Here is a 25190-nt window from a genome sequence, read left to right on the forward strand (position 1 = left end):
CCCCCCCCCCCCCCCCCCCCCCCCGCCTTTTTAAAATCACTATTGAAATCCTGTCTGCCTTTTCATGGCTTGGCTCAGATGCAAACCTCTCTCCCACAAAGCCTGCGGACCCTCCCATCCTCACTCCTGTAATGAAAATCTGTCATTCCTCTGCATTCCCTTAGCACCTTATCTTTTCCCCTCTGGGGACAAGTTCTGCCTAGTCTTAGCTTTATCTTGGGACATGGGCTTGTCTTGCAGGATTGTGAGCTCTGGGATGTTTCATGTATCATTCTTTGCTCCCTAGCACCTAGCTCAGGGCTTTGCACAGGGCAGGTTATTGAGAGGTTATTGAGTTTTATTTGCAGAATCTGCCTCTGGCCTTGGGCTGGGCTGGGTTCTCTGGAGCCCCCATGATCCCATCCCTGGCACAACTTCATACACCTCCCCTTCTTTCTTTGTGGATTGGAGGGAGGCCAAGTAGGGCAGTCAACTCCAGTCTTGACTCTGCCATTTCTTGGCTGTGTGACCTTGGGTAAGTGACTTCACCTCTCTGAGCCTCGGTTTTCTCAGCTTAAATCAAAGGGCTAGGAATAACAAGTCTGTTGGAGGTTTGGGAGGATTAACTGAAATGATATGTGTAAAATGCTGAGATATGAGCATTTTATAGAATAAAAGGTCAATATATGATTATAATTCACTATTTCTCAGTTAATCGTTATTATCATTATTGTTTTGGCAGACACCTATTATGGTTGGAGCATCATACTGGGGGAGAGAGTGAGACACAGAGAAAAATCATTGTAAGAGTCTCTTGGTCTCCACAGTTCTAAGGTCATGTAGGGGCAGTAAGAGTCTTCCACAAGGAGTAGCATCTGGAAGAAATATGGCAGACTGAGCTGAAGACGGAGAGATCAGGGTAGACTCCATAATCAGTGTAGACAGGTATTCCCTATGGAGGTAAAGGAGGGGAGCCCAAGATTGGAGATAAGAACGTGGGGTACACACTTGAAGAGTGAAAGAGTGAAAGCAGAGGCAGCTCCAGAACCTCTACACAGAAGGGGCTTAGGGTCAGCACCCCAGATGGAGGGGCAGTATCAAGCTTTGTTTAGCCAAGAAGAGTTTGGGGGATGGATGGATCATGATGCCACTATGGAGAACGAGAGAGAAAAGACTAGAAGAGTAGGGCTTTGTGGTGGGGGTATTGGTGGGGGCAGCTTTGTCTGTCTATCTGGGCTTGAGCTGAGAATGGTCAGGGGTGGACTATAGTTCCAAGGCTCTGCAGGCCTGCCTTGGAGTCTGTCCCATAATAATAGGGCCACCTTTTTACCTGGCTGAGGTAGATATTGGAACTCTGGTCTGTCTGAAGGTAAAGTACAAACTGATCCCAGAAATGTCAGAATCTCTAAGTATCAGAGCTGGCCAGCAGGAGAAGCCATCTCTTAATTCGCCTTCCTCATCCCCACATTACACAGATGGGAAGCAGAGGCCCAGGAGGGGGAGCCCCCGCCCAAAAACTGGCCAGTTCACTGGCCACGGTGGGTTCAGTGCCAGCCCCAGGTGGGCTGTGGACCTAGGCCTGCGTTGGGGTGGGGGGAAGAGGGTGAGGAGGGGGACAAGGAACCCGAGGAGGGGTGTAAGTAACAAGCAAATGCCATATTGGTAGCAATCTGTTGCCAGGGTGTGTGTGTGATCCCAGGCGAGTGGGATGTGAGTGGGCTGGAGCCGTCATTATTCTGGGTTTTCCTTCCCGGAAAGGAAAAGAGACCACATAGGTGGGAGTCAGGGGAATATTGGGGGGTGGAGGAATTCAGGGGGTGGTCTAAGAAGAGAAGGCTGTTGCCAAGCAGCAAGAGACACGATTGTATTACAGTGGCACAGAGCACCCCATCATCTGTGGGCATGGCCCTGTACATCCTTGTATGTGATACTCTACCAGTATCACCCCTATTTTATGGGGGAAGATGTGAGGCCTCCAAGGGTCACAGCTAGGAAGAACAGGGCCAGGGCTGGGGGACATTCCTTCAAAGCCACACCCCTGGCATGCCCTAGGTGGCTTTGGTCCCTGTTCTCAGTCCAGCTGAGTCTCAGTGAGGACCTGGGGTCAAAGGGCTCAGGGGGGTGCCAGCCCAGGGCAAGCCACTTTTTGTCTCCTATATTTCTCCATCAGTCTGCCCATCTATCTGGCCTGTTTTATTCTAGTTCACCCTACTCCTTTGTTAATTAAAAATATTGACTGAGCACCTACTATGTGCCGGGTCACTGCCCCTGACTCTGTGGAGTGAAGGCCTCTCTTGGCGAGAAGGCTGTCCCACATTGGTAGGACGGGATGGGAAGGAGGAAGTGAGTGGGTTCACTAACCACCCCTTTCTCCCTTCACGCCTACCCCTTCCTCTTCTCTCCCCTTCCAAGACTCATTAGCCCCAGATGGGACTTTTTTGCCGGATCTGCCTCCTGCTGAAATGGAAAAGAATCAAAGTTAATGGTTAAACGTAATAACTGCTGAGAGTTTCACCCTGTGGGGCCGATGGGAGGGAGCTGAATACTAGCTGTGCTCCCCCAGAGAGGGGCGGAGACCACCAGGGTTTTCTGGCCCATACCTGCCACCTTTTCTTGACTTTGGAATCTGCCTCCAGGGCCTGCTCCTCTCTCCCCTTTCCAGGGGGCAGGCTGCTTCTTGGACCCTCTCCCTGGACTCCAGTGGAGGTGACCCTGGGAGGTGAGTAATGGCTCTGGCCATGATCCTAGAGCCTCTGAGTGAGTGCTTTTGGGGGAGGTGCAAGACAGGGCATGGCGCCTAGCTCCAGGGACCCACCCAGAGGGCTGGCAGCCAGTGGACCTTGCTGATTTTGCCTCCTGCCTTGTAGGGGTGGGGGGTGGTAGGGATGGTGTCACAAGTGGCCTAAGGTCCATGTACAGGACTGCTACCTAAGAAAAGGCCATACCTTTCTTCTGCTTTCCTTCCCTTTTATTCTTCTTTACTGGGTATCCTGTTCCGGGTTATTCTCTGCTGCTAGACTAGGGGATAGGGTTCATAAGAATGGTGGCAAAGGCTTACTTCTTTCTCTAGAAGACTGAAGCCCAGACCCAGCCCCTGTCAAGTTTTAAGGACAGAGCTCAGGCTTCCAAGTCAGACAGGCCTGGGATCTAAGCTGGGTGACCTTGGGAGGTGGCCCACCTCTCTAAGCCACACCGTCATTCTCTGAACAATCAGTACTCTGATCCCTTTGTCACTATCACTGTGAAGGTAACAGGCACCGGAGGTAGATATTAATATTAGGCTCAGTAGGCGTTCACTGAATGAGTAGACACCATTCTCTTCAGATTCAGCTATACTTTGGGAGGCCTAGCTCTGGCTGTGGGCCATAGAGGCCACCAGCCTTGCCATGTAGGACTTGATTGTCTAGAGGCACAGTACATACAGTGGCCACGTAGTCACATGTGGCTAGGCTACTGAGGAACTGAATTTTTAATCTTATTTGGTTTGAATTAATTTAAAATTACAAAAAATTAATGTTTATTTCTGTGAGGAGAGGTAGGGCAGAGAGAGTGGGAGACACAGAAGCAAAGCAGACTCCAAGCTCTGAGCTGTCAGCACAGAGCCTGACATGGGGCTCAAACCCACAAACTGTGAGATCATGACCTGAGCCAAAGTCAGATACTTAACCGACTAAGCCACCCAGGTGCCCCTGACTTAATTTAAAATTTAAAAAGAATACTCCAGGGCACTTAGGTGGCTCAGCTGGTTAAGCATCTGACTCTTGATTTCGGCTCAGGTTATGATCTCATGGTTCTTGAAATCAAGCCCTGTGTTGGGCTCTGCGCTGCTTGGGATTCTCTCCCTCTCTCTCTGCCTCTTCCCCCTGTGCAGTCCCTCTCTCAAAATAAATATATAAGCATTAAAAAATGTTGAAATGGATATTTTGGGCTAAATAAATAAACTGTTAAAATTAATTTCATCCATTCCTTGGTACTTCTTATTCAAAAAAATTTTTTTATGTTTTATTTATTTCTGAGAGAGAGAGAGAGAGAGAGAGAGAGAGGGAGAAAGAGAGAGAGAGAGAGAGAGAGAGACAGAATCTGAAGCAGGTTCCAGGCTCTGAGCTAACTGTCAGCACAGAGCCCGATGCGGGGCTCAAACCCACAACCCGTAAGATCATGACCTGAGCTGAAGCCAGACGCTTAACCGACTGAGCCACACAGGCACCCATTTTGGTACTTCTTAAAATGCAGCTACTGAAAATTTTATTTTTTTTAACATTTATTTATTTTTGAGAGAGAATGTGAGAGAGCATGTGTGCACGTGTATGTGAGCGAGGTAGGGGAAGAGAGAAAGGGAGACAGAAGATCTGAAGGGGGCTCTGTGCTGACAGCAGAGCTGAAGCCAGACGCTTAACTGACTGAGCCCCCCAGGCACCCCAGCTTCTGAAAATTAAAAAAAAAAATTTTAATGTTTACTTTTGAGAGAGAGACAAGACAGAGACAGAGATAGAGATAGGGACAGAGCATGAGCGGGGGAAGGGCAGAGAGAGAGACACACACAGAATCCAAAGCAGGCTCCAGGCTCTGAGCCCAACGTGGGGCTCAAATCCATGAACTGTGAGATCATGACCTGAGCTGAAGTTGGATGCTTAACTGACTGAGCCACCCAGGTGCCCCTGAAAAATTTAAATTACATATATAGCTTGCATTATATTTGTATCGGACAGTGTTGTTCTAGCCAGAGTTGAGTTGAACATATTTGAATAATAATAATACAAGACTATGAAGACTAGTTATATGGGGTAGCTGTGTTGGGGGGCGAAGATCAGATATTTCTCACTCACCCCTCCCCACCCCTACTGCCTATATCTGGGCCATGCCCAGTGGTAGAATGTTACGCTGGATAACCCCAAAGCCTCAACGATAAGATTAAGACTTCTGAGGTCAAATGAAAAGCCTACCTCTATCTGGGCGGCCACACCATTCATGTATTTGGCTCTGCGTGTGTGACCTTGGGCAAGTTACTTGACTTTGCTGAAACTTAGTCTATCACCTGTCAATCTAGATTAACAGTGGGCTTCACCCCATTGATTGAGGGGATTACCTGAGATATAATCCAAGTGCAGGGCAGGATTTAGCACAGTGCCTGGCATGTGTCAGGAGTCAGGTATCGGCTGTGGTTGTGGTTACTAGTTGTGGGGTTGTTGATACTGCTATGGTGTCCATCAGCTTGAACTCTCTGGTTCTGTTTGTCTGCAGGGGACATGGGCCAGAGGGAAAGAAGTTAGAAGACTTGACAGTGGATTTGGGTTGAGGACTGGGGTGAGGGTTGTTACCTCAGGGGATTTCTTGTTGGTTACCTCAGGGGATTTCTTGCCTCTGAGGTAGCTCCTTGGATCTTCCCATTCTGCAAGTGATCAGGCAAAGATATGTGTTCATTTTTAAATGTTTATGTATTTATTTTGAGAGAAAGCGACAGAGAGCGGGGGGGGGGGGGGCAGAGAGAGGGGAGAGAGAATCCCAAACAGGCTCCGTACTGTCAGCAGGATGTGGAGCTCAATCTCCTGAACTGTGAGACCATGACCTGAGCCCAAATCAAGAGTCAGATGCTTAACTGACTGAGCCGCCCAGACACGCCAATATGTGCTCATTTTGGAGATGAGGATGCCAAAGCCTGTTGAGGGGAAAAGACCTGGATGACCAACCAGAGCCCAAATGCAGGACTTCTCAACCCCATTGTGCTAATAGTGGAGCCAGTATTAAGAGGCCACTTTTTGGGGTTTAGGAGCAGGGACCAATCAGGAGTCTGGAGCTTGTGAGGAATGGTTATTATTAGTCTCTTATAAGTGGGGATCCCCACGCCATTCAGTACAACCATCTCATTTTGAGTTGAAGGAACAGAGAACTGAGTGTGTGTAGATGTGTGTGTGTGACCTGCCTAGGATCACACAACAAGTTGGTAGCCAAGCTGGATCTGTTTCTGTTTATTTAGATCCAGCCCTCAGCTCAGCCCTGGCAGGATGATGGCCCTGCTTGTCAGCCCCCTCCTTTCCTTGCCCAGTCCCCAGAGAGGGCTTCTGAGAAAGAAGCTTTTGTTTTACCAGCTCCTTCTGGTTTCCTCTCAAGGTAGCTTCCCCACCCCACCCCCCTCCATCTGCCCAGATTTGCATTTGTCCCTGTTCCAGGTTTAAAGGGCTCTGAAATCTGAAGCTTTTCTATACACATCTACTTTCTAGATATTCACGGGGAAGACCATGCATGGGCTTTTTCATCAAGGAGGCCTGAGTTCAGATACCTCTTGTACCGTTAATTTTCTCTGTAGCCTCGGTCAAGTGACTTGTGATATTTTAGTCTCAATCTCCTCATCTGAGAAGCAGGAATCAGAATGGTGCACACCATTAACACATCTTAACCGAGTGGTTGAGAATGCAGGCTCTGGGTCTCTCACCCCTGCACTGGTTCACTGTAGAGGTCTTCAGTGGATCGTTCCACCTTACTGGGTCTCAGCTTCCACACCTGTAAATGGAGGCTGCTACCTCCATGATGCCTGTGGTACGGCACTGTGCTGAGCTTTCTGCACACCGTCTCACCGGACCCTCCTGTTGGCCCTGGAAGCAGCTGCTATCACTCCTGTTTCCCAAATGAGGAAACCAGGGCTCAGAGAAGTGAAGCGATTTGCCCCAGGCCTCAGAACTAGAGGGAGGTGGAGTTCAAACCAGGTCTGCGTGGCTACAGAGCCCCAGGCTTCTACCCACTGTACCGCACTTCTCCCCAGACACGATTGCTACCTGGCCTCCTGTGCTTCACCCCAGTGGGTGGGGAAGCGGGTTTTCAGTTGCTGGGGGACTGATGTCACAGCAGGAGTGACGGTGCCCTGAGCCCCATGCTGGCCTCTGGAGCTGGGTCAGAGAGCAGGCAGTAGGGCTCGCAGCTTTTGTTCGTGCTGGTCCACCCTCAGCCCAAGTGACCTTCCTAGTCACCTGTTTCTTGTGTTCTGTGCAAAGTGAAGGCCTCTCATCCCACCTGTCATCCCACCTGGAGATTTACTATTCTGAGTCCGGGGGACCTGAGGTTTCTCCCTCCAATGCTCCTGCCCCATTGTGTGTGAGGCCGGGGCCTGCAGTTGAGCGCTAAATAGTCTGTGAGCAAATTAAACCAGAACAGAATATTAATGCTAAAAGGAACATAGGGACCACTGAGTCCAACCGTATTTATTTTACAACTGGGGAGACTAAGGCCAGGTTGAGAGAACAATGGGTATTTTTTTTTTTCCTTGGGTGCTGGAGACCACTAGGACCGACATGGAAGGAAGTGCCTGAGGGGTAGGCAGGCCTCTGTTCTCCCTCATCTCCCCACGTCCAGTCCATCACCAAATTCTCTGGGTACCATTTCTCTTTTTTTTTAATTAAAAAAATTTTTTTCAATGCTTATTTTTGAGAGACTGAGCGTGAGTTGGGGAGGGGCAGAGAGAGAGGGAGATACAGAATGTGAAGCAGGCTCTAGGCTCTGAGCTGTCAGGACAGAGCCTGATGTGGGGATTGAACTCATGAACCATGAGATCATGACCTGAGCTGAATGTTTAACCAACTGAGCCACCTAAGCTCTCCTTTTATTTTATTTTTTTTATTTTTTTTAAATATTTTATTTATTTCTAGGAGAGAGAGAGAGAGACAGCGTGAGTAGGGGAGGGGCAGAGAGAGAGGGAGACTCAGAATCTGAAGCAGGCTCTAGGCTCTGAGCTCAACTCATGAACTGTGAGCTCATGACCTGAGCCGAAGTTGGACACGCAACTGACTGAGCCACCCGGACACCCCTGGGTACCACCTCTTAACGATCTCTTGAATCCATTCACTTCTTTCTAGCTCTACTGTGACCACCCCAGTCTGGGCCCTTGTCATAAGCTCTCTGGACAACTACAAGAAGCCCTAATGGGTACATTGAGAGCTGTTCTTGCCTGTTGCCAGTCTGTTCTCTACCCTATGAATCAGTGATTTCCCACTGCTGTTACAAAGACTGAACTCTACCTCAGCCTCCAAGGCCCTTCATGGCCTGGCCCCTGCTGGCGCTTCCACTTCAAAAGTGTTACTTTCCCTTTAGCTCTGCTGTGTAGTCACACAGGCCTTTCTGTTTAACAGGTTCAGCAACTTCCCTAAGGTTCCTCAGAGAGCTAAATGCCAGCCTCTCAGTTTCCAGCTCCTTGCTGGGTCCACATTCAGTTTCAGAGGAGCTAACGCTGTTTCCTCCTTCCAGGTGCCTGACTAACGTCCTTCCCCTGGGGGAGCTGGTGTGGACGGAGGAGGGGTGAGTGTTACAAAGGCACAGCCTAGTTCTCCTTCTTGCATTTAGGTTGGACAGATTGGTCTTCCGGGCCCTCAGGCTCTCTATTTTGATATGTTTTACTGCTGGATTGGCATATAGGATTGTCTAGGCCACAGATTTTTGGTGGGTTTAAACAGTGGGGTGGTGCTGAGGGTCTGCTCTGGTTTTGACTTATTTTGAGGTGGGGACTAAAATGCATACTCACAAAGCACCTCTGTGTTAGACAGTGTGCTTTGCCTATATTGCCTATTTGCCTATGTCCATGATGGATGGCCTTGGACCTGGAAATTGGATCTACTGACCCTGCAGCCCTTGCTTTCTTTTGTATAACCACTCCCAGGTGTACAGTAGATTCAGGAGAGGGTGTTTTCATTCTGGTTCTGCCCCTGACTACTGAGTGACCGTGGGCAGCTGCCTTTCTTTGTGTTGACCTCCGGATCATATATATACTGTTAAGGCAGGGAGTGGAGGAAAGTGGGGTCAGAGTAAATGAATTGTTTTCAAACTGTCCAGCAGGAAAATCCCTTCTCAAATGAACCCCAAAGAATCTCAGTGTACAAAATAGCCAAAGGGGTTGTGGCGTGGTTGAAGTTGGAATAGGTGTGGGGGATGCTAATTGGCTGATTCCTCAGCCCCCAGCAGCCTCCAGATAATGACAGGGAACCCTTCCTTGGCGCTGCACGAGATGCTTTGCAAACCACTGTCATGGGGTGTGTCGAAACCCCTTTCCAGCTCGGAGGTTCTGTGGCTCTGGCAGAGTGAGGGCCTAGAGAGGGAGCTGAGCCAATGCAGTTTTACTGACTGGGAATTTGTGAAGTAATATGCAAATGTCATTGTGGGTTATTAGTAAGGCACATCTGCCAGCTCTGTGATGTTGCCATTCCAGAATTGTCTGGTTTGTTTTCGACTAGATCAGAGGCACCTCTGTACCCCTAGGGGACTTTCCACGCGTGCGCATTTGTGTGTGTATGTGTTTGTCTAGGGAGCAGGGGCTATGGGGACAAGGTGAGACAGCCAGCTGGGGCAGGTAGAATAAATGCCAAGCGGAGCTAGGAGCATATTGCTTCGGGGGGTGGGGGTGGGGGGGAGTAAGGGGTGGCTTTAGCTCTAGTTAAAAGGAGCGATTTGGCTCTTTCCTGCCAGCACATGGGCCCCACGGAGATCTCTGGGCAGGAAGCACTGGGAACAAGGAATCCTCTGTCCACAGTCACAGCACAGCCAGGACAGAGGAGGTGGATTAGGAGTTCCCAGGAGGGGGCCTGCTGGTCTTTCCTGGACATTTGGGCAAATGAGTAGGGAGAGGGGGAACTAAGGTATGTGTGTTGGGGGAGGAGTGGGCATGGTAAGGGGAGGTAGCAGTTGGTTCATACATTTATTCTACAAGTTCCTCGAGCTTCCGGTAAGCGCTTCGAGGAGCCAGACTCAGAAGCAAGCAACCCTCTAAGGGTTAGAGCCAAGAAAGGCGACAGTCCAGGTATTAACCATCATCAGTTTACTGGAGGAGACAGGAAATGTGAGGAGTGATAGATTTTCACAGGGAGTCTGATGCAGTGGAAATCATTTGGCCTGCAAATCTGGAACTGGGCCTCAGTTTTCTCTTCTGTAGAATGCAGATGGACACATCAGCCCTGGCTACTTATTAATGCTCTTTTGAGACTCAGTTAGAAGAGGGTATTTCAAATCTTTTGGGGCAGCAGAATGCCAGTACGTAAGCTTTTGTAGCAGAATTGCTCTGGTTGGCTCGGCAGCAGTTTATCCAGAATCTTGCTGCTTACTTACTCCTTCTTACTGCCCTTTGTTCCCTGGGTGTTTGGGGAAGTGCAGTTCCTCTTTGCAGATTCCTAGGGCTCCAGGAAGCAATGTCTGAAGACCCCTGGGTCAGGATGATTCTTGAAAACGTGCCTTTGTAGACTGTCCCTTGCAGCCCAGAGGACAGAGATTGTGCCAGAATGGACAGGAGCAGTTACAATACTGCCTCATACCCTGCACTGCCCATGGCCAGCATAGTCCTTGTCTAGGTTAGGGCTTGTACAACTAGGCATGGCTCTTTTATAAATGAAGTGACAAAAACTCAACTCAAAGTGGTTTAAACCAGAAAAGGACTTTAATGGATCCTGGGGCAGTCCATGAAATTGAAAGGTGGTGAATCGAGTGGACTCTGTCTCTCTACCATCACTGCTGTATTTCCTCTCTGCCCTCATTGGGAACTATCTGTCCACAACCCAAACAGAAAAAAAAGAACTATCTTTCTTCTAGGATCTATATATAAATGCAAGGGAAAGACTGATTGGGTCAGTCATTGTTGCGGGAGATAGGGACATTCTTAGTGTCCTGGCCTATGTCATATGCCTACCCATGTAGCTAATGGAGGAGCAGGGCCATAACCAGAAGGGAAGTGAAGCCCGCAGGGTGGACAGAGCTATGAGAGTGCTCTAGGATGTTGGTGGAGTCCTGGGTTATAGGATAGCAAACAGTTTGGAGGCCTGCAAGGGGTTCTAACTCTTCTCTTTAATGATAATTAATACAAATGCCAATAATGATAATAATAAGTATAATAGGTAATGTTTATTGAATTTTCTCCCTGTGCTGAGCATTTAATCCTCATAATAGTCTTTTGGGGGGCACCTGGATGGCTCAGTTGGTTAAGCGTCTGACTTCGGCTCAGGTCATGATCTCACGGTTCGTGGTTCAAGCCCCATGTCGGGCTCTGTGCTGACAGCCAGCTCAGAGCCTGGAGCCTGTTTCGGATTCTGTATCTCCCTCTCTCTCTCTGACCCTCCCCTGATAATGCTCTCTCTCTCTCTCTCTCTCTCTCTCTCTCAGAAATAAATAAAACAAAGAAATTAAAAAAATAGTCTTTTGGGTAGGTACTATTAGTATCCCCATTTTATACATGCGGAACTGAGGCACAGTTAGTGAAGGTCACATACTGAGTAAGAGGAGGCCAGGAGTCTGTCTTCAGAGCCCATCTCTATTGCCACATCTGTTGCCTCTCACTGGTAGTTCAAGTGGCTAGTTATCCTATGTCTGCTGCTCTGTGACACGGAGCTCATGACCTGCAGAAGCAGCCCTTCCCAGGTTACACTGCTCTGCCTGTGGAAAAGGGCTTCCTTATGTTGTGTGCAGACCTGCCTCTGTATAAACCTACCCATCCAATGTGTGACTCTGTGGCAGATAGAAAGAACAATCATCTATGAAGCTCCTGAAAGATCACCGTAACAAATAAGTCACATTAACCAAACTCCCGCCTTGTGCCAGGCTCCGTGCTGAATAGTTAGTGTGCATTATCTCACATAATTGCAACAACAACCCAATGGAGTAGGTACTGTTATTGCACCCGTTTCCCAGAGGGAACTGAGACTCAGAGAGGTAACCGACTTTCTTATGATCAGATGACTCATAAATGGCAGAACTGGTGCTTGAGCTCAAGTCTGCCTACCTCCAAATGGTGTGCTAGAGACCACTACAATCATCTGTGTCCCCCAGAGGGGAAATAAATGTGTGTAGGTGTGGCTGTGACACAGTCAGCAGTGCACATTGCTGTGGGGGCGGGACAGGAACAGTACAACTGAGGCTCAGAGAAGAGAGCTCAGGGAAAAGGGAGCAGCAGGGGCACAGCAGTCAAAATGTGCTTCCTGGAGGAGGGGACATTTTGTCCAAGTCTCCAAGGGGCTGGGTTTGGAGGGGAGGGCTCTACAGGAGGAAGGCATGGAGGGGAGAGGCAGGAGCAGTTCAGTTTGGTCAGAATTAATGAGTGGAGGGAGGAGGGTGGCCAGCTGTCTTGCAGGCTTCACAGAGGGACCCCCTCCTTCCATACTCTTCAGTCATGTGAAGAGTCTTGATTGTCTCCAGCTGCACATAGGTGCCCCCTTCCTTCACCTTTTCTCCCAAATATAAGGAGGGCAGGCCCCAGGTGGGTGGTGGGTCACTTCCTCCCGGTGGTGAATGTTGGGAAAGTGCCCCCGTGTGGTCCACTGCCCAGGGGTCAGCCTTTTCTCCAAATAGCACAGAGCTCACAGAAGCAGGAAGGTTTCTAACATCCTTGGCAAGTGGTGGGGGTTCCCATCCCCTCCACTGAAGCTTGTACCTCTAAGCCACGGAGAGGCCACCTTTTCTTCCCCACTCTCCCTCCCCACCCCCCCACCCCCAGCACAGCTAATCTCATCCACTTCGTCAGAAGATGCCCTCAGAGCCCAGGCTCTGTCCTGGAAGTACCTTCAGATTTTTCTTCAAACAACTCCAAATTGGGGAAAGAGTGTAATGTTAGCTCTGGGAGCCTCCTTGGTTTCAAAGGATGGAAGGATGGCAGTCATATTTATTAAACTGGACTCAGTGTAGCACCCCATTTTACAGATGAGGAAGCCGAGGCTCAGAGAAGGAAAATGGCATAGGTACAGTTGTCACACGAAGGTGGCTGTGTTATTATCTCTTGCAGGAGGGATGAAAGCGTGGGTGACTCAACAAGGAGAATGCGCCCTCCCCCGCATCCTCTACCCCTCCACCCCTCTTGCTTACCCACTCCTCCTCCCGTATCAGGGCTCTGAAATGCTGGCTCTGGTTCCCCACGCTGCTGCTCGTTCCCCTGTGGCTTGCTGCCTGTCTAAGAGCTGGAGGGGCTGTCTCTTTGGGGGAGGGGAGGCAGGCTTCATGAATGTCATCCAGACAAGGCCCAGATGTCCAGCATTCCTTCTGTGACCCCTGTTTTCTCTGGGATCTCTGGCTTTTTCCAACCCTTCTTGGAGGGATTCCCAGCATTTCTATAGCAGGAAAAGAGGTAGGGAAGGGAGAGGAATTCTTTCAGTGGAGGGTGTTTTATCCCCATGGCCCCTATCATCTGGCTCACACCTGGACTGGAATCAAAGCCCCTTATATTTTTCTTATGAAGCACTTTTCTATTTATCATCTCACTGGATTTTTCCCCATAATCCTGAGGGGTAAGGCAGGAAAGGTACAGTTATTCCCCTTTTGTGGGTGGGTTAATGGAGGCTCAGAGAAGGTAAGTGACTTCTCCAAGGCCACATAGCTAATGGGTAGCAGAGCAGAGCTAGAAGAGAGAAGCCAATGTCTAGGAAGCCCGATCTCTCATTGCCCAGTGCTGATGACTATTAGGACAGCCACTGAGACTCCCTCTTTGGTTCAGCCCAGTATGTGGGGCTTATGTCCCCAGTTCAAACCTTTCCAAGCTTCCTAAGGCCTATGGAATGAAGTGTCAACTTACCAGTTGTGAATCTGAGAGTTCCCCAACCAGCCTCAACCTCCAGCTCTGGCCAGTCTTGACCGACCTAACGGGCTGGACTATTTTTTCCCACTGGGTGGATGAGATTAGCTGTTTGTTGGGGAGGATCCCTCTGTGGGACATTTCAGCCTGTTGCCCAGAGAGTGGATGGGGAAACTGAGGCCAGGGTCAGCACAATGGTTGCATTCAGGACAGCTAGAGCAACAAGGTGGGGGGTGAGGGGCAGGCTTGCACTGGGTGGATGTTTGGGCCCCTTTCCTAGAAAATCCACAACTTTGTTTCACTAAGTGGAACACAGTATCCACTGAATGTTTACATATTGCTCCATTTCTGCCCCAGAGAACTTCCTGTTAGGGGCACCCTGGGCTTTCCTAGAAAAGTGGTATCTGGCCCAAACCAGGGAGAGCCCTGGGTTCCTAAGACACTGAGCTGCAGCTCAGTATTTGGTAAGGATAACTGGGATTCTGGAACTGGGTAGTGGCGATAGTTGCACAACTCTGTGAATATAGTGTTCTTTACCTCTAGACCTCCCAGGAATTGGGGGCAGCAGGGAGCAAAGGCTCTGAGACTGGCCTCCTAGGCCTTATGGAAGTGGTGTTGGCCTCTAGAAATTGTTGCTGGTTAGTTTCTCCTTTGGTGCTTGGGGAGGCCAAGACTCAGGCTAGGAAAGTAATTGGCATCAATTGCCAGCCCTGGATGCACAGAGGGGGGCTAGCAGCAGAGTAGGGGCAGCATTATAAAACCGGAAGAGCAGGGGTGCTTGGGTGGCTCAGTCGGTTGAGCATCCAACTTCAGTTCAGGTCACGGTTCTTGCAGTTCGTGAGTTTGAGCCCCGTGTCAGGATCTATGCTGACAGCTCAGAGCCTGGAGCCTGCTTCAGATTCTGTGTCTCTTTCTCTCTCTCTGCCCATCCCCTGCTCATACTCTCTGTCTCTCAAAAATAAATAAACACTTAAAAATTTTTAAAAATAAAACTAGAATAGCAGACACTGCCTTCTTAATGTGTGTTCCTGAGAAGGTCTCTTCTATCTTTTTCGGCACTTTGCAGTTCACAAAGCATGTTCACATCCATGACTGTATGTAGACTTTAGAGCATTCCTTAGCAATCACCATCTCCACTTTACAAATGCAGCTGTGGGTCTTAGAGAGGAGAGTGACTTGCCACGATTTACAGCCTGGGTCCCCAGGAAGCTCAGCCTCTGGCCTTGGCAGCAGGGACAGGGAAGTGGACGACTCACCCTGATTGTCACTCCATAGCTTTTGGAGAGTATGTGAGTGACTGAATAAATGACAGAGTGATGGTTCAGTGGCCTTGTCCAGGCACAGAAACACACACACACACACACACACACACACACACACACACACAGGCCTTGAAGTACATTTGGTATGACTGGGGACAGCCTGTTTGGCAGTGTTTGGGCCCAGGATTTCTAGAGCTCTGTGCCAACAGTGCCCCTGCCTGTTCTATACAACCCGTCTGCATCTTTAGCCCCAAAAAGCCAGATTCATATTTCCTTTCTGCTGTTTCCTGCTCCCCCAGCCCCCCCACCCCGGAGGCTTGGGCCTCAAGGTGGATTTTGCCTCCAGTTGTTCCTGCAGTGAGTCTTGATTTAGTCAACCAATTTTCACTGAGTTCCTGCCCCACGCTAGGCACTGTCCCACATGCCAGGATGCAGAGGTGAACAGAGCAGGCAAACACATGATCCGTGCCGAACAGTAGACTTCTTGCCAGTCTCTGCCAGATCCCGAGGGGCGATGAGGATGTGGGATGCATGACTTTGAATCTGGAAAAATGTCTGTGCTGTGGGAGGTGGCACGTGCTGGGAGTCTCGGGCGGGGGTCAGGCCTGGGCAGTATTCCACCTCTGCTGTGCCTTGCTGTGCGGCCTCAGGGAAGCTCCTGCCTCTCTCGGGAGCTCCTCCTCCCTGTCTACCAAAGGAGGGGACTGGCTGAGATATGAGGATAGGCCCTGATGCTTGTGGAGCACCTGCCTGGCCCTCGTGTCCTGTGCTCACAGGCTCACTAGGCTGATGGCAACGTTCCTACCTTGGGAATGGTTTCTGAACTCCAGGAAAAAGCTAGTAGGACCATCATCTCCCACATAGTCTGACCTGACAATTTGCCTGCTGGCCTGTGGGCCCAGCCTCCCCAGGCTGGCGCTAGGGCTGACGGAACACGTGCGAGCAAGGCAGCCCCTGACACAGCAGCCATCCCGTCTAGCAGGGCTGTGCACACTCGTGGCTGTACACTCTTATGCTTTCCTTTGGGCAGGAGGTGGCGAGAGATGGGGTGGGGATGGGGTGAGAGCAAGGCCTCAAGACCTCCTGAAACGATGGAGCTGACCTAGACCCTCCACAGAAAGGCTAGTGAAACTGAAACCTGGAAAGGGCAGGCTTTCCCAACCCCCTCCCCAAGCTATCTCATCTTGCGCTCAACTATTTCCTCCTCGGCCTTGGTCATTGTGGTTGGGGGAAGACGATAGAGCATGTAGGGGAAGACGATAGAGCATGTATGTACCTAGCAAGTCATAGGGTGGCGGGACCTCATCCTGGTGGCCGTGATTGGGAAGGAAGAGGTGTCTGAGTGTCATTTCTGTCACATTTCCCTGCCTCCTGCTGTGTTTCTTGGATAAGTCCCTGGATCTCTTGCCTTAGTGGCACTGACAGCTGACATGTTGAGTTTCCAAAGGAGGAAGGGAAGCAGAGGGCAGGCCCTTGTGCCAGATGGGGACAGGAGGCCTGGCGAGCCCTGGCTGTGCCTGATTCCAGGTGATGGAGTGGTTCAGCTGTGAGCACCCATCCTGGCCCCAGGGCAGTGCCCGTGTGGGGAGGAGCCTCTCTGTGTCCTCCCTGCCCCCCAGCTGCCCGGATCTGCAGCCCCATGGCCCTGCTGCTCTGGGTCTTGCTGCTTGGCCCAGGCCCAGGGACTGGTTTGGCAGGTTTCACCACACCCTTGAGCTGTGGGAAGGCTGGAGCTGGGGTGGGGTGGGCCTGAGTTGACAGTGCTGCCCTGTCCTTGACCTCCCCACCCCCAGTTCCAGCCTCCCTTCTGCCCTCTCTCCCACTTTTCTCAGGGAAGCTGCATGGGGAGCTGGAAAGCAGAAGCCTTGGGACTTCTAGTTAGCATGTGACCACAGGCAAATCCTTCATTGGACCTCAGAGTTTTCATCTGTACAATGGGGCTTTGGGCTCTGTAACCCTCAAGCAGCCACATACTATGATTCTAGTTAGAGATCTGCCATTTTCTTTCTTTAAAAAAAACTTTTTTTAATGTTTATTTTTGAGAGAGTGAGAGAGAGAGAGAAAGAGAGCAAGCAGAGGGAGGGGCAGAGAGAGAGAGAGAGAGGCATAGAATCCGAGGCAGGCTCCAGGCTCTGAGCTATCAGCACAGAGCCCAACATGGGGCTCGAAGTCACAGACCATGAGATTATGATCTGGGCCAAAGTCAGAAGCTTAACCAACTGAGCCACCCAGGTGCCTCTGAGCTCTGGGATTTTCTCTTCATCCCTGGGCAAGTATTTTTTTAATTGTTATTTATATTTATTTTTTGAGAGAGAGAGAGGGAGAAAGCGAGCAGCTGGAGAGAGAGAGCAAGCTGGAGGGGCAGAGAGGGGGGTGGGAGAGAGAGAATCCCATGCAGGCTCTACACTGCCAGCACAGAGCCCAGTGCGGGGCTTGAACTCATAATCTGTGAGATCATGACCTGAGCCAAAACCAAGAGTCGAAAGCTTAACTGACTGAGCCACCCAGGCGCCCCATCCATCCCTGGGCAAGTTATAGCACACCAAGTACCTTAGGTTCTAAATGGGTAAAATAAGGGTCATGACCCTTGCTTGTTTCCCTGGGGGTGGTTGGGGGATCAGCTGGCATCCTAGCAAGTATTCAGTCTCCATTAGAAGGGTTTTCTGTCTATATTCTGTCCTGCCCTTATCTGGCTCAAGTAGAAAGAGTGTACCTAGAGGTGGGGCTTACTCTAGTTCCCTCCCCCTTATCCTCAGCATGGAATTGCCTCAGAAGCAAGCTTTCTGAGCTTCTCCATGGTAAGGTGGGGAGAACAAGAATCTAGGGGGAAGCCTCAACATTTGCTGCCTCCGCTTCCTCCTGACCTTCAGATCCACCTAGGATCTAGTTCAGGTGAAAGAGGGAAGGCACTCTGCCTTCTGCTGCCACAGCCCCACTGTATGACACTGGGCAAATTGCATCCTCTTGCTGGCCCACATCTAACGGTTAAGAGTATACAGATCATACGTCCTCAGAGAATTCAAATTCTGACAACATATAGATCAGGAGAAGGAATAGGAGCTAAAGAGCACATTCCCAGCCTTGAATAAGTGTAGAGAGAGAAGGAAAGGGAATTAGCGTTTATTGAGCCAGCGTGATGCCAGTTACTTTGCATAAATTACATACATTATCTATATTCCCAAGATTCCTTTCCAAGTGGCAGCCAAAGTGATGTTTATAAAACACAAATCAGACCTTGTCACTTGGTGTCTTTCTTCTGCCCTTAGAGTACTCCTTGCCATGGCGTGCAGGGCCCTCAATGAGCTCGCCCCTGACTCCTCCTCTACTCACGAAGCTCCCCACTGGTCATTTAGTTCAGCTGTAGGAATCTTCTTTCTGTTTGACAAATTCTTCCCTACCACAGGACCTCTGTACCTGCTGTTCCCTCTTCTTAGAATTCTCTTTTGGGGTGCCTGCGTGGCTCAGTCGGTTAAGCATCCGACTTCAGCTCAGGTCATGATCTCACAGTTTGTGGGTTCAAGCCCCACATCAGGCTCTGTGCTGATGGCTAGCTCAGAGCCTGGAGCCTGTTTCAGATTCTGTGTCTCCCTCTCTCTCTGCCCCTTCCCCGCTCATTCTCTGTCTCTCAAAACTGAATAAATGCTAAAAAAAATTAAAAAAAAAAAGAATTCTCTTTTCCTGGCTCTTGGCAGCCTTGGGTCCTTCTTCTCCTTTACAACTCAACTTTCTTAGACACTTCCTTCTCCTGCCTCGCTTCACTGCTTTCTGCCTTTGCCTCTTGGCTCCCCATATCACTTACACAATTTGTAACCATTTGTCTTTCATTTTTAATGTCATGTTCATTCTAGACTCCGCATTGCATAACACATAGCAGATAGTCGAGAAGGATTTGTTGGATCAATGAATGAAAGAGTTGTGGAGACATGAGAGTGCTAGTTGAGTGCCTGACTCAGGACATGGCCCTTAGTAGGTGCTCAATAAATAGCAGGTTTTAGTATGAACTGACGTGGAAGGTGAGTACCCAAGGCCTTGCAGCTAGAGCATGTGTGTGAGAGGCAAGGGATACAGTGAGCAAGGTTGAGAAGGTGAACTGAACTGGTTCCGGGTTCTGGTGGTTCCTGACACTAGGGCAAGAATTTAGACTTCCTGAAAGACGTTGCCCAGCGTCCTTACTGGGCCACTGATTGTAACTATAGAGCTGTACTTCTGCCACGTGAGCTCAGACACTATGTGCGCTTGCAGAGCTCACACCGTGTAGCTGCAGGGAGCGCAGGTTGGGGACACACTTGGGGACCCAGGAATGGGCTGGGGCCTCTCTGGAGGCACTGTCTGAGGCAGACTATTCCTAAAGGCCCAAAAAGAAGCAGTGCTGCTGGGAACATGCTGTGTTTTGATTCCCCATTGCCCGCCACTGCCCTGTCCCTTGGGGGCAAAGGATCAGGCCACCTCAGGGTCAGATGCTTGGATTTCTATCCTGGCCCCTCCCCTTACCAACCATGTGACTCCTGCCTTGCCCATTCAGACGTCTAATTCTGCTTCTTAGGCTGTAAACAGGCTGTGTTTCGTGCCTGTCTCGTAGAACCTTGATGACAATAAATAAAGTAGGGAATGCAGAGGGCTTAGCAAAGGTCTGGCACATACTGAGCACTTAGTGAGGGCAGCTGTTCTCTTCATCCTATAGTGTAGGCTTCAGAAAGGGCATTTGAGGCAGTGGGAATCACAAGTGCAAAGGAAAAGGTTCAGAGGCATGAAATGGGAGGGTGTCCTGGAGCGGCCAGAGTTTGTTGTCCATTTGGGGACAGCAGGAAAGGAAAGTGGAGCCGAGGCAGGCCCAGCTCCTGAGCACCTGTGTGTTGGGCCAGGAGCTGGAACTTTATCAGGGGGACGATGAGGGCCACCGCAGGGTGTCAGGTTGAGAATGAGGTGATCTGATTTCTGGTAGTGGGAGGATGGGTTGGTGGGGGGCAGGGCTGGAGGCCTGGAGACCCAGTGGGCAGGCTGTTGGTATGGAGGCACTGAGAAGTGAGGGGCCTGGACTCCGGCACATACAAGTGGAGAAGAGGGACGAGATCAGGATGTGGGGGATGGGGGTGTGGGAGGGGAGGGAAGGTGGCAGCATCCTGGATGGCTGCAGGCTTTCTCCACAGGGTGGCTGAGGGATTACAGAGCTGAAAGCATGGCGAGTGCATGTGGGTTTTGATGTCAATAGTTTGACTTTTCTGGGAATTGAGAAGCTTCCCGAGAAACTACTTTTTTTGTTCAGACTCTCCGTGTGGAAAATCCTTCTGAAATCTCTGAGTGACTGACTCCTCCCCTAGTGATGAGAGAGTTCACTGGGGACTCTGTGCACACCTCCTCCCTGCACACACGTCCTCCCTGTGGGGCTAGGGACTGGGCAAGGGAGGGGGGTGGCTGGGCCTGTGGACGAAGCTGGGGTGTTGTTTGGAAGCTGTTTCCCAGGGTCCATCAGTTTTCTTGTGATTTTCTTCCTTTTCCTCAAAGTGTGTGGTAAGAGGCAATTCCAGTTAGTGGAATGTATCGTGTATTTCAAGGCTCTTGGGGGGGGGTGGGCGTGCTGGGCAGCCTTTCAAAAGGTAAGTTCCTATTCGTCCTCTCTTCCCATTATTTTTTGATGAGTGTGGACAGGGGGCTGTTGTTCCAGAGAAGCCTATGTCTTAGATCTCACACTCTTATAGATGGGGAAAATGTGACCCATGGGAAAGCAGATGAGACTTGCTTGGCTGCTGTTGTGACTTAATGCCAGAGCTAGGCCTTGGCCAGGGGCCTGCCCTCTCGCTCCAGGCTCTTCTGCGGTTCTGCAGCGGGCACTGCCTCTCGGAGGAGTGTGGGGGTGATGACCTGACGAACACCCACACAGGCCCCCATCCCAGCTCAGGGCACACACCTGGTGACAGAAGATACTCACAGACTGGGCAGGACTCGACTGTTGCCTTAAGCCCCTAACTCAGAAGCCCATGCACACCCCTCCTTCCAATCTGGGATGGGCCCATAGTGTAGCTCGAGGCTGGGAGCGAAAACCAGAGGATTGGGTCGGTTCCTTCCTTGTGAGGAAAGGAGAGGAGAACCGTATCTGGTTGGGGTGGAAGGCAGTCCACATCCCTACTCCAGCTGATTGCTGTGCTGAGGAGAGGCCTTTGTCTGCGTTACCAGGGGAACCAAAGTTTCTGCCTCCTTCCAGGGCTATGATTGGTTCCTGGTGGAGCTTCAGCTTTGGTGAATGGAAGGGCTTTCCTCCTGCCTGCATGTTTTGTGGAGTGAGAAACCAGAGGGAGGCTGGGGTCCCCATGGAAGCACCACATAGGTTTCTGTGCTCTACCCCCTCAGCTGTAGAGGTGATGGGTCCCCTTGTGTAGTCCCTCATTCATTTATCCCAGGCAACATCTGCTCCAGGCCCTTCATTCTTTAGGTCTGGGAAAAGTAACCTAAGAGTCAGAAGACCTGCATTCGAATCCTAGCACAGCCACACACTCACTCTTGGCCTTGGATGGGTCCCTACCCTTCCCTGGGCCTCAGTTTCCCACCTGTAGAAACAAAGGTATTGGGCTGAAGTCTCTGGCCCTTCCAGCTCCAAATTCCTTGACCATACAGCCCACATCCTGCTCTTACTGACTTTCTGTACTCCATGTAGCCTTTGACCATGTTTCTTGTAGGTGCCCAGGTTAAATGCATGGCAGAATAGGGAGGTGCGAACAGCTCTTGGCATTGTTTTGTTTTATCTTTTTTCCTAGAAAATTTGTGTTCCCTGAAGTTTCTCCTAGAAGCCCCAAATCCTGCAGCCCCTCTGATGTCATCTCTTCCACCTGGACCCAGGCTCAGGGTACAGGTCAAGGGATGCCCCATCTCTACTTGGGGTGGGTCTGGGCAGCGTGCGGAGCAGGGCATGCTGGGGTGGGTGGGGGCATTGGGAGAGCCCTGGAGCTCAGCAATCCTGGGTTCTCGGCCTAACTCAGCCACGTGCCAGCTGGGTGACCTTGGCAGGGCTGCCGAGCCTCATTTTTGGCATCTGTGACACGGGAATCATAATGCCCCCTCAGGGGGTTGTTACAGACGTTGAAGAAAATGACATGTCAGCCATACAGGAGGCACCAAGTCCCCTTCCCAGTCTCTCCCTGGAAAATGGCAGAGAGCTGGGGCAGGCCTGGATTGGAGGGCTGGAAGTGGCAAGACCCATAGTGCCACGTGGTGGCCTGTAGAAGCTGTTCATTCCTGGCAGTGCCAAAAAGCAGGAGAGAAAAGTGTTGCCTGGGGCGGGTGATGTCTGAGTGGGGGAGGCCATGTGTCAGAGCTAATGTTTGAATAACACTTTTAAGATCCTCCAGGGACCTCAAATGAGGATTTTTCAGATGAGCTGAAATTGGAGCAAAGTAAAGAGGCTGAGCTCACTGGCAGGAAGGGGGGTGGCCTAATTGATACTGGCCTTGCCTTGGCCCAGCCACGCTCATTACCACAGGCTAACTGGGAGGATGGCCCATACATTTGGGCTGTGGGCTGAAGGAAGGGATGCCAGTGTCCTTAGAATGGGGGTGTAACGGGGGACATCTGGTCATGACTCAGCTCTGCTTCTTGTTGGCTCACTAGATCGAGAGGGTCAGAGGTGGCTTCTTAGGTCATTGGCCTTCAGAGCGAGGTTTAGCTTTTAGCTCTGTGACCCAGCCTCCCTCCACCTTGGCTACTGTCTGCTATGAGCGTGGTGGGAGATAGGGATAGGACAGTGATATTGGGCATGGATTGCTGAGGGACCTTCTCTCCCGTGCTCAGGTTGGCCTGAGGTCTGTGATGAGGAGAGTGGAGAGAGGGAGGAAGGGGGCTTTCCAGAGAACAAAGCAGGCTGGTGGTGTGGGTGGGAGGGGGAAAATGTGTGAACAGGTATGTGACTCAGGCATGCTTATGCGTCTGCTTATCCCCAGGAGGCACAGACCCTAAGGGACATGTCTCAAAGAGGCTGAGAAAGGGCCTAAGCAGTGAAAGTGTGTGTATGCCCGTGCACACGTGCACGCGCGCGTGTGTGTGTGCATGTGTGGAATGTGGGTCCCTGTGGAAACACTGGTGGTAGAATTGGGGAGGGGCTATGGGCCAGGAAAATCCTGACCAGGTGCTTCCACATGAGGCCTCTTCTCTTCCCCTTGGGCAGGGCTGGGAGTGGATGGCCACGGGTGCTGTGCACCATGGCCTCCCTTGGCGCTTGGCTTGCATCGGAAATGCTGCTCCTGGGGACAGTGGTCTTGGTGGGAGCATTCTGAGGCTCTCTAGTGAGGAACATGGGGGAGTCAATGACTAGAACCTTCTTGGCACCTGGCTTGCCTTGTGAATGTGGTTGGGGCCTAGGGACAAGCACTGGGCACCAGCGCCTCACAGGCCATACTGACCCCGGGGACCCCCTCTTCCTTCTCTCACCTCCGTCTCCACAATACCACACCCTTCTTGCCAACTTTCCCACTATGTCTCTGGCCACCCTCACCTGCCTGTTCCCCCTTCTCTCCTTGACTTCTCAGTTTGTGGGTCCCTCAGGGCTTCATTGCAGTTACTGTTGTTTTTTAAATAAAACTCTTTTAATTACAAAAGTCACAACACAACACAATGATTTAAAAAAAAAAACAGGAAGAGAGAGAAAGTGACTCCTTAGTGTTGCTGGGGATTTGGTGTGTTCCTTTCAACTTTTCCCCTTTGCCCTTTTCTTACCTAAGCACAGCCCTCCCTGGTGCATCTCTAGGGCTGTCCTGAACGTTTCGCTTAGTGGTATATGCAGAGCTGCCTTCTGTGTCGTTACAGAGACTTCCATTAAATCCATGATCAATTCACCCCTTTTCCTGTTGATAGACGTTCAGGTTGTTTCCAGTCTTTGCTCTTGTGAACAGTACAGCAACGAACATCGCATAAAATGCTTTTTCTGTATTTTAGATGGTGGGGTGCCAGGAGGGGAATTCTGGGTCAAGGGCTGTGGATACCTTTTGGGCTCTCAGTAAATCTTGCCCAACGGCTGTGCCATTTTAAAACCAGTATCCAGAGTGGAAGGAGAGGCTGTTTTTGACCCCTCTCAGGTCTGTAGAGCCTGTTCCTTGTATGTAGGGGCTTCTCCAGACCACCAATCCTCTGTCCAGCCCTCATTCACGCTAAGAGGGTGCTGGGGTAGGGCTGTGGAGTGAGGCTGCCTAGGTTCAAACCAGGATCTCCTCTCCACTGGCTTGAGTCCATTTCCTCAGCTGTAAAATGGGCGTGATGAGAGTGACCACCTCACAAGGCATGGTGACGATGCTGAGGCCCAAAGAGAGGAATCCACCTAAGGACTTGGGCCAAGCTAAGGCTGGAACCTAGGCTTCTGACCTTCTGGGTAATCTCTTTCCCTGATGCCCGCCTACCCCTGGGAATGGTCTGGTTTATGGAAGTCAGTGTCCCTATGTTGGAGAGGGTTAGAGGAGCCAAGTCCCTGGAGTGGAGCTGTAAAATGGGGCCTCTCCATTTCCTTCCAGAACTATCCCCCTTTCTCCATTTTGGGGGTGCAATTTCCCCTAATGATCTCTCTCTGGATTAGAGTTTGGGCCCCCTGTATAAGCCTAATCCCTAGAGGTGCATTCAGGGTACATGCTGTCCCCAGGAACCCCCCTGGCTGGCCCTTGGGGAGAGAGTTTTGTCAGGGGCTTCAATCCTGGAGATAAAGGTGGGCCCCCAGGATCCCTCCTTAGGTGGCTGTATTAGTTTCTTTCCAACTGCTTTTGTAACAAATTACCACATACTCCATGGCTTAAAATAACCCAAATATATTACTTTATAGTCCTCGAGGTCAGAAGTCTGGAACTAGACCTTATGGGGCCAAAATCAAGGTGTTGACAGGGCTGCATTCCTTCTGGAGATTCTAGGGGAAACTGTGTATCTTGACCTTTCCTGTTTCTAGATGCCCCACATTCTTTGGCTTGTGGTCCCTTCCAGCAATGGCATCACTCCAACCTCTGGCTCCATCATCACACCTCCTGTGACCTTCAGTGCCCTCCTTCCCTCTTTCATTTTTAAGGACCTTATGATTGATTACATCGGGACCACTTGGATAATTCAGGAGAATCTCCTCATCTCAAAATTCTTAACCTAATCACATGTTCAAAATCCCTTCTGCCATTCAAGGTAACATACTCACAGATTCTAGGGATTAGAACATGGACGTCATTGGGGGGCCATTATTCTACCTAATACAGTGACCAATACCAGAGGTCTGTTTGGATTGGTGGTCCCCCGGGTACTATGGGAATTGTACCACCAGCCTCTCTATGATGGAGGAAGGGCCAGGGGAGCCCAGATCTAATTATGCCATGTTGGGGAGAGGCATAAGAGACCAGATTCTCTGTGATGGGGGCTCTGAGGGGAGGCAGTGTACCCTGTGACAGCGTGACAAGAGTGTTCCACGGAGCACACACATCAGA

The 25190-nt window shown here is 50.6% G+C and overlaps 1 protein-coding gene across 15 annotated transcripts in view; it reads left to right on the forward strand.

Annotated features, from left to right (window-relative positions):
* EPB41L1 (erythrocyte membrane protein band 4.1 like 1) overlaps positions 1 to 25190 on the forward strand; it is a 127675-nt gene that overhangs the window by 9393 nt on the left and 93092 nt on the right. For 12 of the 15 annotated variants that reach the window (XM_039227094.1, XM_039227102.1, XM_039227107.1 and 9 more), the window contains exon 2: positions 8212 to 8262. The exons of 1 other annotated variant lie outside the window; for it this stretch is intronic. The gene's annotated coding sequence lies outside the window, so the exon portion shown is untranslated. Of the gene's footprint in view, positions 1 to 2641; positions 2699 to 8211; positions 8263 to 25190 lie in introns of all 15 variants that reach the window. 2 more of the 15 variants (XM_039227095.1, XM_039227098.1) reach the window with 2 other exon arrangements.

The sequence above is a fragment of the Hyaena hyaena genome, unplaced genomic scaffold (genome assembly GCF_003009895.1).
Source record: "Hyaena hyaena isolate Hyena2069 unplaced genomic scaffold, ASM300989v1 scaffold_25, whole genome shotgun sequence".
Classification (NCBI taxonomy): Eukaryota; Metazoa; Chordata; class Mammalia; order Carnivora; family Hyaenidae; genus Hyaena; species Hyaena hyaena.